At 43.4% G+C, this 8,733-nt stretch overlaps 1 protein-coding gene across 1 annotated transcript in view; it reads left to right on the top strand.

Moving 5' to 3' along the window:
- The first annotated feature begins 2,692 nt into the window (after positions 1-2,692).
- Positions 2,693-8,733, top strand: part of COBL (cordon-bleu WH2 repeat protein) — a 173,474-nt gene continuing 167,433 nt past the window's right edge. The window contains exons 1-2 of the mRNA XM_014938726.1: positions 2,693-2,817; positions 7,315-7,559. The gene's annotated coding sequence lies outside the window, so the exon portion shown is untranslated. The remainder of the gene's footprint in view (positions 2,818-7,314; positions 7,560-8,733) is intronic.

The following is an 8,733-nucleotide window of genomic DNA, read 5'->3' as shown; positions in this document are numbered from 1 at the left end:
AACCACAGGCCAGGCAGGACTGCTTGCTGGCAAGAAGGTAACTCCTATTTTTCCTCCCTGAGTCTCTTTGGGGTTTTCTGATTCACTTCCTCTTCTCCAAAGACACGAACGCCCCCAGCTCCTACATTACTGCTGCAGGCTCCTCAGGAGACACCAGCAAACATGGGTGCTCACTCCCTTTAGTTCCCTATGGAGAACTTCCCTTTTTCCTTTCCACCAACAGGTGGAGCAGAGACCTCTCTCTCACCTGTGCTGCTCTGGACAGGAACCTTGCCCCATTAGCAATAGTACACTAGCTTGTTTGTCTCACGGAAATGATCCCAAATCTTTATGATACTTCCCTAGCCTTTTTTTTGCCAACTTGCTTTTACCACTTGTGTGTCTCTTCTCCTCCACTGGAAAAATGCAAATATACCAGATGGCACCAACTGTCAAGGTCTTTTTCGCTCTTCTAATAATTCAATGATTGTAACGCAAACTTAAGGGCACTGTTAAAAAAACCCCAAACAAACAAACAAACAAAAACTAAAAAGAAACATTGTTTACTCTTTAATGTTTGTATCCCTCTATTTTGTGTGGGAAACTTTCTCCCAAACCTCTGCTTTGATCCTAAATTACTGAAAGCGTCCTTACAAATTGCTAACAGACTCAAACAGCACGTAAAAAGGTTGCACAACATACACATTCCTAAGAATTAATGTTTAACAATAGAGTGCCACTACTGAGAAGGTATCTGTAAACAGTCCCTGTTTATATGGGAACCCTTTGCATATCCCTGGCAGTGAAGAACAGATCTCAATAAAACTTACGCCCGAGTTCCACTTGCCTTACGGTTGTTCAACTCTTCTAATGCAGGAGAGAGCCCGCTTCCTGCAAAAGGAGCACGTGAGCTCAGAAATTATCCCAGGGGACTTTCTGTTCACCACTCCTTTGTTTGTAACTTCTTTTTAAGTATCCTAAATTAGACTGTTGCATTTTTGTCATGTTTTGTCTTGTGCAATTACCTTAAAAGAAACATAGATGTTCAGCTGTGAGACTGAGGTTGCACTCATTAAAATGCATATATAAACTTCAGGAAAAGTAGCATTAGGTGTAAGCACATGGGGACATACTCTGCCTGTGTTTGCTGGGTTCAGCTTGGGCTCCCAGAAGTAGAATTAACAACTCCAAAACATTAATTGAGGCAAATGTCCTGTTATAGAGTCCAAAGTTCAACACAAGAGTAGAAGGGTGTCAACATCTTAATGGGCCAAAAATTTTAAATATATATATATATGGGGGAAAAAAGCATATTATTTTTTTTCCTCCACAGCTGCAATAGGTAGTATGTAGTTGGACAATTCACCAGTGGATCACCACATGTGACCTCTAGAAGTTAATATGTTACACAGCAACAACATAAATCAGCGTTAAAGTAGCAAATGCCGGAATTAGTGCTGACTCTGGGGTGTTTCAAGTCCAAGTGTTTTAACAGCTCCCCCGTTTCAGAGTACTTGGGGTACGTACGTTGCTGTACTCTCATCACTGCTTGAAGATGTGGCTGCGCCACCCTCCAACCCCACCCCAACCAAACCAAGCCGGGAAACCCATCTGGGTTAGCAAACCCCTTCTCTGACGCTTATGGGTTTTTTCCCTGTTGTTACCAGGATGGCTGTAGCCTGGAAGGGGGCACTGGGAAATTGTAAGAGTGCTTGGGAGCAGCGGGGTTGTCACTCTGGGTAAACTGCCTGCCCCACTGCATGCCACACGGAGACAAATAAAGCTGCTCTGTGTGAAGGGGGGGGAAAAGGAGGGGGGAAAAAAAGAGGGAATAGCTTTGCTGGGGACAGACAGGCAGGCGAGACTGCTTCTTTCGTAAATGGTGCCAACTTAGATTAGCTTGAAGTGACTATGAAACTGCAGCCTAAATTAAGTTTCATCCCATGTACCCAGCATTATTCATAATTGCTCAGAGCCAAGGAGTCTGTTGGACTTTGGGATGGTATTTAATTATTTTAATACGTTGCTGTTTTTTCTTCCTAGAATCTCCTTGTTTGCTTCCCTAACTCATAAGATAGACTACACTGCCTTAGTATATCCTCAGACTACATATTCTCTATCCTACATACCAGTGGTAGCAGGATCCTCTGGAATAAGAAGAGTGCAGTCATTGCATTGAAACACTGCTCCTGTTGTCCAGAGGTAACCCTCCTGCCGGGACAGGTCTGCCAGCAACAGGGTCTGGGTTCAAATTGAAGGGACTCGCTCTGAAAGTGGTGACTTGAGGCCACAGCTGGACAACTGCAAAAATTATACCGAAGTAGCTATTTTTTTTTTCTATTGGCAAACATGAATCAAATAGTTAACAAATTTTTTGTTGTTGTTTTTCTAAGAACAAAATTTTGACCAGGTAGATGAGCAGAGTGATAGTAACTGATTGTTACAGTTATTCTTTAACTATAACAGTTCATGGTCTTTTCCTTTAAGGAAGTAATTTCTAGGCTAGACTTTGTCCCGCCGCCTGCAGTAAAGTGAAAGCTACATTTTGTTGGGTGCTAATCTGCTGTATGTAGCGATGCTCTGCTAGCTTGCTCAGCTCCCCGTGGCCGTGCCTCCGGCTGCTCCATCCCCGTGGGCACTGGCAGCTCTGCCGGGAGCCCCTTGGCTCTTGGCTGGCTGCTCCTGACCCGGCACAGCCACGTGTGTGACTCCTGCAGCTTGGCTAACAGGCTCCAGGACTTCTCCTGCTGCGCTTGAACGCTAAGAACTGCCCACAGCCATCAGCTGAACTGACCTCAACTGAACTGAATGGGGAACTGGACACAGACCTTCCAGGAGGTAGGTTAAAAAACAGTCTGCAGGACAAAATCCTGGGCCCCCCCCGCCCTCCGCAAAGCTAGTGAAGCATAACTGCTAACCTTGCACCCGGGGCCGGACATTAGCTGTTGCCTTAGTCTGGGATGGCCGTTTACCCAGATACATTTCATAAAGCTACAAATGAATTACAAAACTATAAATATCGTTGTTATAGCTCCAACCTTTTCCCCAGTTTGTAAACTCCCTTTCTCAGCAATGCCTCTCCAGAGCAGTAACACAACGTACAAAAAAAATATTTAGGGCACATCTATTGGGGCTTTCTCTTTGCCTCCCCCTCACCCCACTGGATGGCAAAATAACCCTTCTCTGGTGGGGTTTCCCTTCCCTCTGGAGTTCAGCGGTGTCCAGGGAGGGGTTGTTCTTTGATTTTTTGAGCCCAGCCATCAGGTTCAGGATTCAAAAGGGCTGAATTAAGGATCATTCCTCTGTCTAGGTGTTTTTACTTTTTTTTTTTTTTTTAACGGCTGGGCGTATCAGAGACAAAAATACAAGTCCTTCACAAGTGGCTGAAATCCTTGTCCCACTGATGTGGCAGGTAAAATCTCTGACTGCTGGTGGGTTCAACTTGGCCGCTTCAGCTCATCAAAGCAGCCACAAGCTCAGGAATTCAAAATTGCTTTGCTTACTTTTGCACCTCTCGCTCATCAAAGGCGGTAACAAATCTATCCAGGGTGTCCTTTCAGTCCTTTCAGCTTCCTGCTGCAGCTTTGCTTTTATGATGGTGTTAGCAGGATCTTTCATCGTTTGCCTCCCTTGAGCATCCTCTTCATGCCCACGCGTTTCACTCCCATTTGAAGTAAAAAGTAGAAACTGTTCAGCTTTGCTTAGAGCATAGCTGGGGATTACAAACACAAATATCATGATTAAAATAAAACTAGCCTGTTCTCTTTTCCAGGAGGTAGTGACAACTTGGGAAAGGAGTTCACCCCTCCTTCCAGAGCTGTTTATGGGGACGATAGGCCCCATGTCCCCAGGGAGTAGCAACAGAGGCCTCCCAGGGGAGAGGTGCTGGATACAAACATTTTAAAGCCTAATTCTGCAATAAGACCTTGGGGAATTTTTGTTGTTTTGGTTTGTTTTCCTGCTGATTCCTCTGTTCCCTTTCTCAATCATTAGTCCTTTCCAAGCCTTAATCCAATAACTGGAATGTTATTAAGCCTTCCATTGGCCATTTTCTTGTTACACATTGTCACAAGACTGTTGGGGAAATCATGCTCATCAAAATTTCCTTCCCTGAGTTTTCCACAGCCTGTTTTTTGATTGTACTGTTGCTTACCAGCCCAATGCAGGACCACTGATTTAGTTTTGAGCTTCTATGATAAAATCTAAACAAGGGAGGAGTTCCTCTCTGTTTTGTTGGTTCCACTGTTGGACTTTATTCTGTTTCCCTTGAAAATCCTCCAATTGGGAAAAAGGGATCTGAATCCTGGGGTTCCATTATGAGTTGACCTCAAATGCCCTCAGCTTGCCAATGATGAATTTGATATTCTGACTTGGATGTACTAACACAGATACCCAAATCTTCACTTGAGTACTCAAGAATCGCAGAATGGTTAGGGTTGGAAGGTTTAAAGATCACCTAGTCCAACCCCCCTGCCATGGGCAGGGACACCTTCCACTACGACAGGTGATCCTGATCCAACCTGACCTTGAACACTTCCAGGGATGGGGCATCCACAGCTTCTCTGGGCAATCTGTTCCAGTGTCTCACCACCCTCACTGTAAAGAATTTCTTCCTTATGCCCAATCTAAACCTACTCGCTTTGTAGTTTAAAACTGTTATCCCTTGTGTTATCACTATGGGCCCTGGTAAAAGTTTATCCCCATCTTCCTTATAAGTCCCCTTTAAGTATTGAAAGGCAGCAGTAAGGTCTCCCCAGAGCCTTCTCTTCTCCAGGCTGAACAACCCCAACTCTCTCAGCCTGTCCTCACAGGAGAGGTGCTCTAGCCCTCTTATCATCTTTGTGGCCCTCCTATGGACCTGCTCCAACAAGTCCATGGCTGTCTTGTGCTCAGGGCCCCAGAGCTGGATGCAGTACTCCAGGTCAGGTTTCAGGAGAAGCCACAGGCATCTGGAGCTTCCAAATAAGTCAGTATGCAAAAAAACCCACCCAAATGAAAACAAAAATGTGGAATCATAAAATTACATATATATATGCATAAATATATGTATTTTACAGTCTATCTTACATCCATCTGAAAATTCTAGGTTTGGCCATGCTTAGTCTTTATTCTTTAGGAAGGAATAAGGCATTCACAAAGCAGTAGGGTAGCAAATGTAATTTTCAAGATTTATATTAGACAGCAGCTTGGAAATGCAACTGTAATGTATAAACAAACTGTATTTTATAATTTTCTAAGTAACCACCTTAAAACTGAAAATGTGGTGGCACTGAGGTGAGTACTGAGGTTTTGTAGTGATGCCCTTGCAAATAGTGTTCTTTTCCAAAGGGTTAAAAATGGGTTGCACAAATATTCTCCTATGCAGTGATACTGAAATCTCACAGAAGGGGAAGGTTATACCTGCACAGAGTGGCAGTGCATTGGAGGCCTACTGGTTTTCTGAGGTACATTGTGCGTTGGGCAATGGCTCAGCTGGGATTGGGCAACCTGGTAGAGAAGGGTTTCAGCAGCATTGAGCCAAGGTGGTGACGGGGGCAGTGGAGAAAACGCTCAGTTTGGGGCACGCACAAACATCTGCAGATGGGAGCCATCACCCTCCCGCATCGTGGCAGGAGCCCGGGTTATCTTCTGCACCTGCAAGGAGGACAAGCAGAGAGCTGCTCACAGTGAGCACCCTGAGAAACCCTCCCAGAAGCAATGACCTAGGACACAGAGGTTGCTGCAAGATCCCTGGCTGGTTGCTCTTGTGCACACCTACAGGGTGTGCTCGAGCAGGCCCTTGCTTCATAACCTCTGGGGTGGATTGGCATGTCATATGCAAAGTACACGTGAGCAGCTGAAATGTCACTCACTTGCTTTTTGTTTTCCCTTGGGAGCTCCAACGAAGCTGTAGACAGCTTTCAAAAATGAGTTTTAAGTAAAAGTCTGCAAAGATTTTGATGTGGATTTTCGTTCAGTAGTGCTCACTGAAGCCACCGTGGCTTTTGTGACACTCAGATTTCAAATACCAACTAGTGCTGTGAAAGCACCTCCATAGTTACTGCAGGCATTAATCTAATGTATTTCAGGAGGATTTACATTTTCACTTCTCATCTTCCATTTAAAGGAAAAAAAAAAAATACGTAAATTTGTGTCTTTCTTGAATATTTCATAAGGTTATGAGTAAGTATAAAAGTAAAATGAACCAATGTATCCCTTTAAATATCTACAGACACATGCCTATTTACTAAGAGATTGTGGTTGATATTCTAGAACCTTCATGGTTAGTAAGGCCTTTCTGTGACACTTGTATCGCATGAAAAGATGGGTCTCTGCAAGACTGTTGTTTTCCTCTCTTGTCACCCATCTGTGTTGAGGGAGGGGAAGGTGGAGAAAAGGTGGGGCTCTGGCTCGCTGCCTGCTCTGCTGGAAAAAGGAGTTGTGCCAACAGGCTGGGCTCCCGCGGCTGCCCGGGAAGCTCTTTGCCATGTGGGCAGAGGAGGAACCAAGCACAGCCCTTTGCATCACAGTTTGCTTTCTGGGCTGTCCCCGAGGCAATGTGGCAGCGCACCACCCTGTGCAGCAAACTCTCAGGAAGCTTTGCCATCTGCTTATTCTAATCTGCTGCTGCCAGTGGTAGGAAATCAGTTTGCTTTATTTTAAGTTAGAGGTGCTCCATATTTATTTTTCCGAAGGAACTCTAAGGAGCTACCTCATATTCTTAATGCCCTGAACCAGGGGTGATTTTCATGCTGTACATTTTCTGAATACCTGCAGATGACTCACCTGAAGAAAGGGAGTGTTGTTTCATTTAAATTATGTCATAATTTATACCCCTCCCCTTGACTGAGATTGCAGGGTGAGGAGAGCTGGCAAGCCAGGAGAAGACAGAGAAATAAAAAGATTCCAAAGGTTCATCAACCACCTCATGTCAGGCAGAGGGCATTTGAAACGCAGGATAGACTTTTTCCTTCAAGTCATACTGGTCCTTTAGGGGCCGATAGACAGCAGGCTCCTGTGAAGGTTTGTGTAGCACCAGTACAGGTGGCTAGAGACAGGATTAAGATGTGATTAACCTCATGTTCAAGAGAAAGAGGGGAGGAAATGAGAGAAGAAGGGTTGTGTAAAACGCTCAGTCATTTCTCCTCATGTTTGCAAGTGATGTGAAGTATTTGCAAAAACCAGTCGGAGCCAGAAGAAGACCTCTCATTAATAGCAGTAGGCTTGGGATCAGGCCAGTTATGTTCTCCAGATAATCATATTTTCTCCACCCCTCTTTGCTGGCCTGTTTATTCAGTCCCTTCCTTGTTGATTCAATGAGAGCTTTTCTTGTTTCTAATTCTGTGTTGCTTACAGGAGCAGGGTGAGAAAGGTGACCGCAACCCTTTCTAAAGAGAGGAGCATTACACTGTCTTGTCCCTGTGTGACCACGTATGTCCACTGTCACTGTGGTGAACCAACCGTGTACTTCCTCTCAGCCCAAGTTCTCCTGGATTAGTACCACTGGACACCTTCGGAGGACCTCCATTCCTCTTCTGTTGCCATACCCAGCTAGCCCATATTTTCTGGAAAAAGAGATAAGCAGCAGGATTGGTCTCGAGGTATGTTGGCAAAAAGAGAGAAAACTATTACTGTCTTGTAATTGATATTGAGGTATAAAGTTTCTGAAATGTATGAAAGGAGAGGTAAGAAATCTTTGCTGGCCTCAGAAAGGCGGGTAGTGGGGAAGCTGCTCTCTGCGCCAGTGATCATGTCACAACATCGTGGTGGCTATATAAAAATTATTGTACATGTTATCAATCCAAATATACCTAGAGAGAATTAAACATGGTAATTTATTTCATTATTTAACTCCTCACATTTGTAACCTCGGTCTGAATTATATTTAAGACTTCATGTAAGTCAGTCTGCAGACTTCATCTGTCTTCTTCAGATACTTTCCTAACAATAACATCCATTGATGTTCTACCCATCAAGGGTATGACTCTCATATTTTCAGCAGGTTCATGAGGGTCTACCTTTGGGGTTGGAATGAATAAAAGGTAGGCCTTTGGGGGTACATGTAGTAATTTAACAGCACACAGCTATTCACAGCCCTGTTCAGTTTATCAGTAGTTCTAGAGATGATATGTCAAACGGTCTTACGTTTTCTAAACAATCAAAGAATATAAGTTAAGTTCAATATTGGTGAGCTTTCACATGCATGTAAAACTTCATGTGCTTTAAAGTGTTGTTCAACTAAGGCAACCACGAAGTAAGAAACTCAATAGAAATAGCACAAAGCCTGATACTTTTCTATTTTTGCATAAGTACACATGTATTTGTCTTTATCTATAGCATATTAATTTTGATTTAAATACACAACCAAGAGGACGTTTCATTTATGTTGTTATCAATCAGGTTTAACTGCTTTAAGTGAAAAGCGCATTAGATTATGCAAGTGTGAAATGAGAATTACATAAGTAACTATGAAATTCTACAGAATTTATGTTCTTATTTATCCACCCCAAAACTTGAAAATGAAACTTTGAGATACCACTACCTCCTAACCATGGGAACTTTCTAAATTGCAGTGAAAGTCTGTACTTAAAAAAATCTGTTGAAAAGTGGTATGAATTTTAACCCAGTCTGTGAGCTAAAATATAGTTGTTGGCGTTGCTAAAAAAGCTTATCTCAGACAGTGTTAAGTATTTATAGAGAGGACTGTGAGTGGATATAATTATTCTGATTATAGCTTGGCTATACTATATACATGAAAATAGAAATAACCTTCTT

This window comes from Calidris pugnax, unplaced genomic scaffold (assembly GCF_001431845.1).
Source record: "Calidris pugnax isolate Ruff unplaced genomic scaffold, ASM143184v1 scaffold13, whole genome shotgun sequence".
In the NCBI taxonomy this organism is placed as follows: domain Eukaryota; kingdom Metazoa; phylum Chordata; class Aves; order Charadriiformes; family Scolopacidae; genus Calidris; species Calidris pugnax.
Note: the sequence above shows the minus strand (reverse complement) of the source record. Positions and strands in the feature narration are given on the sequence as shown.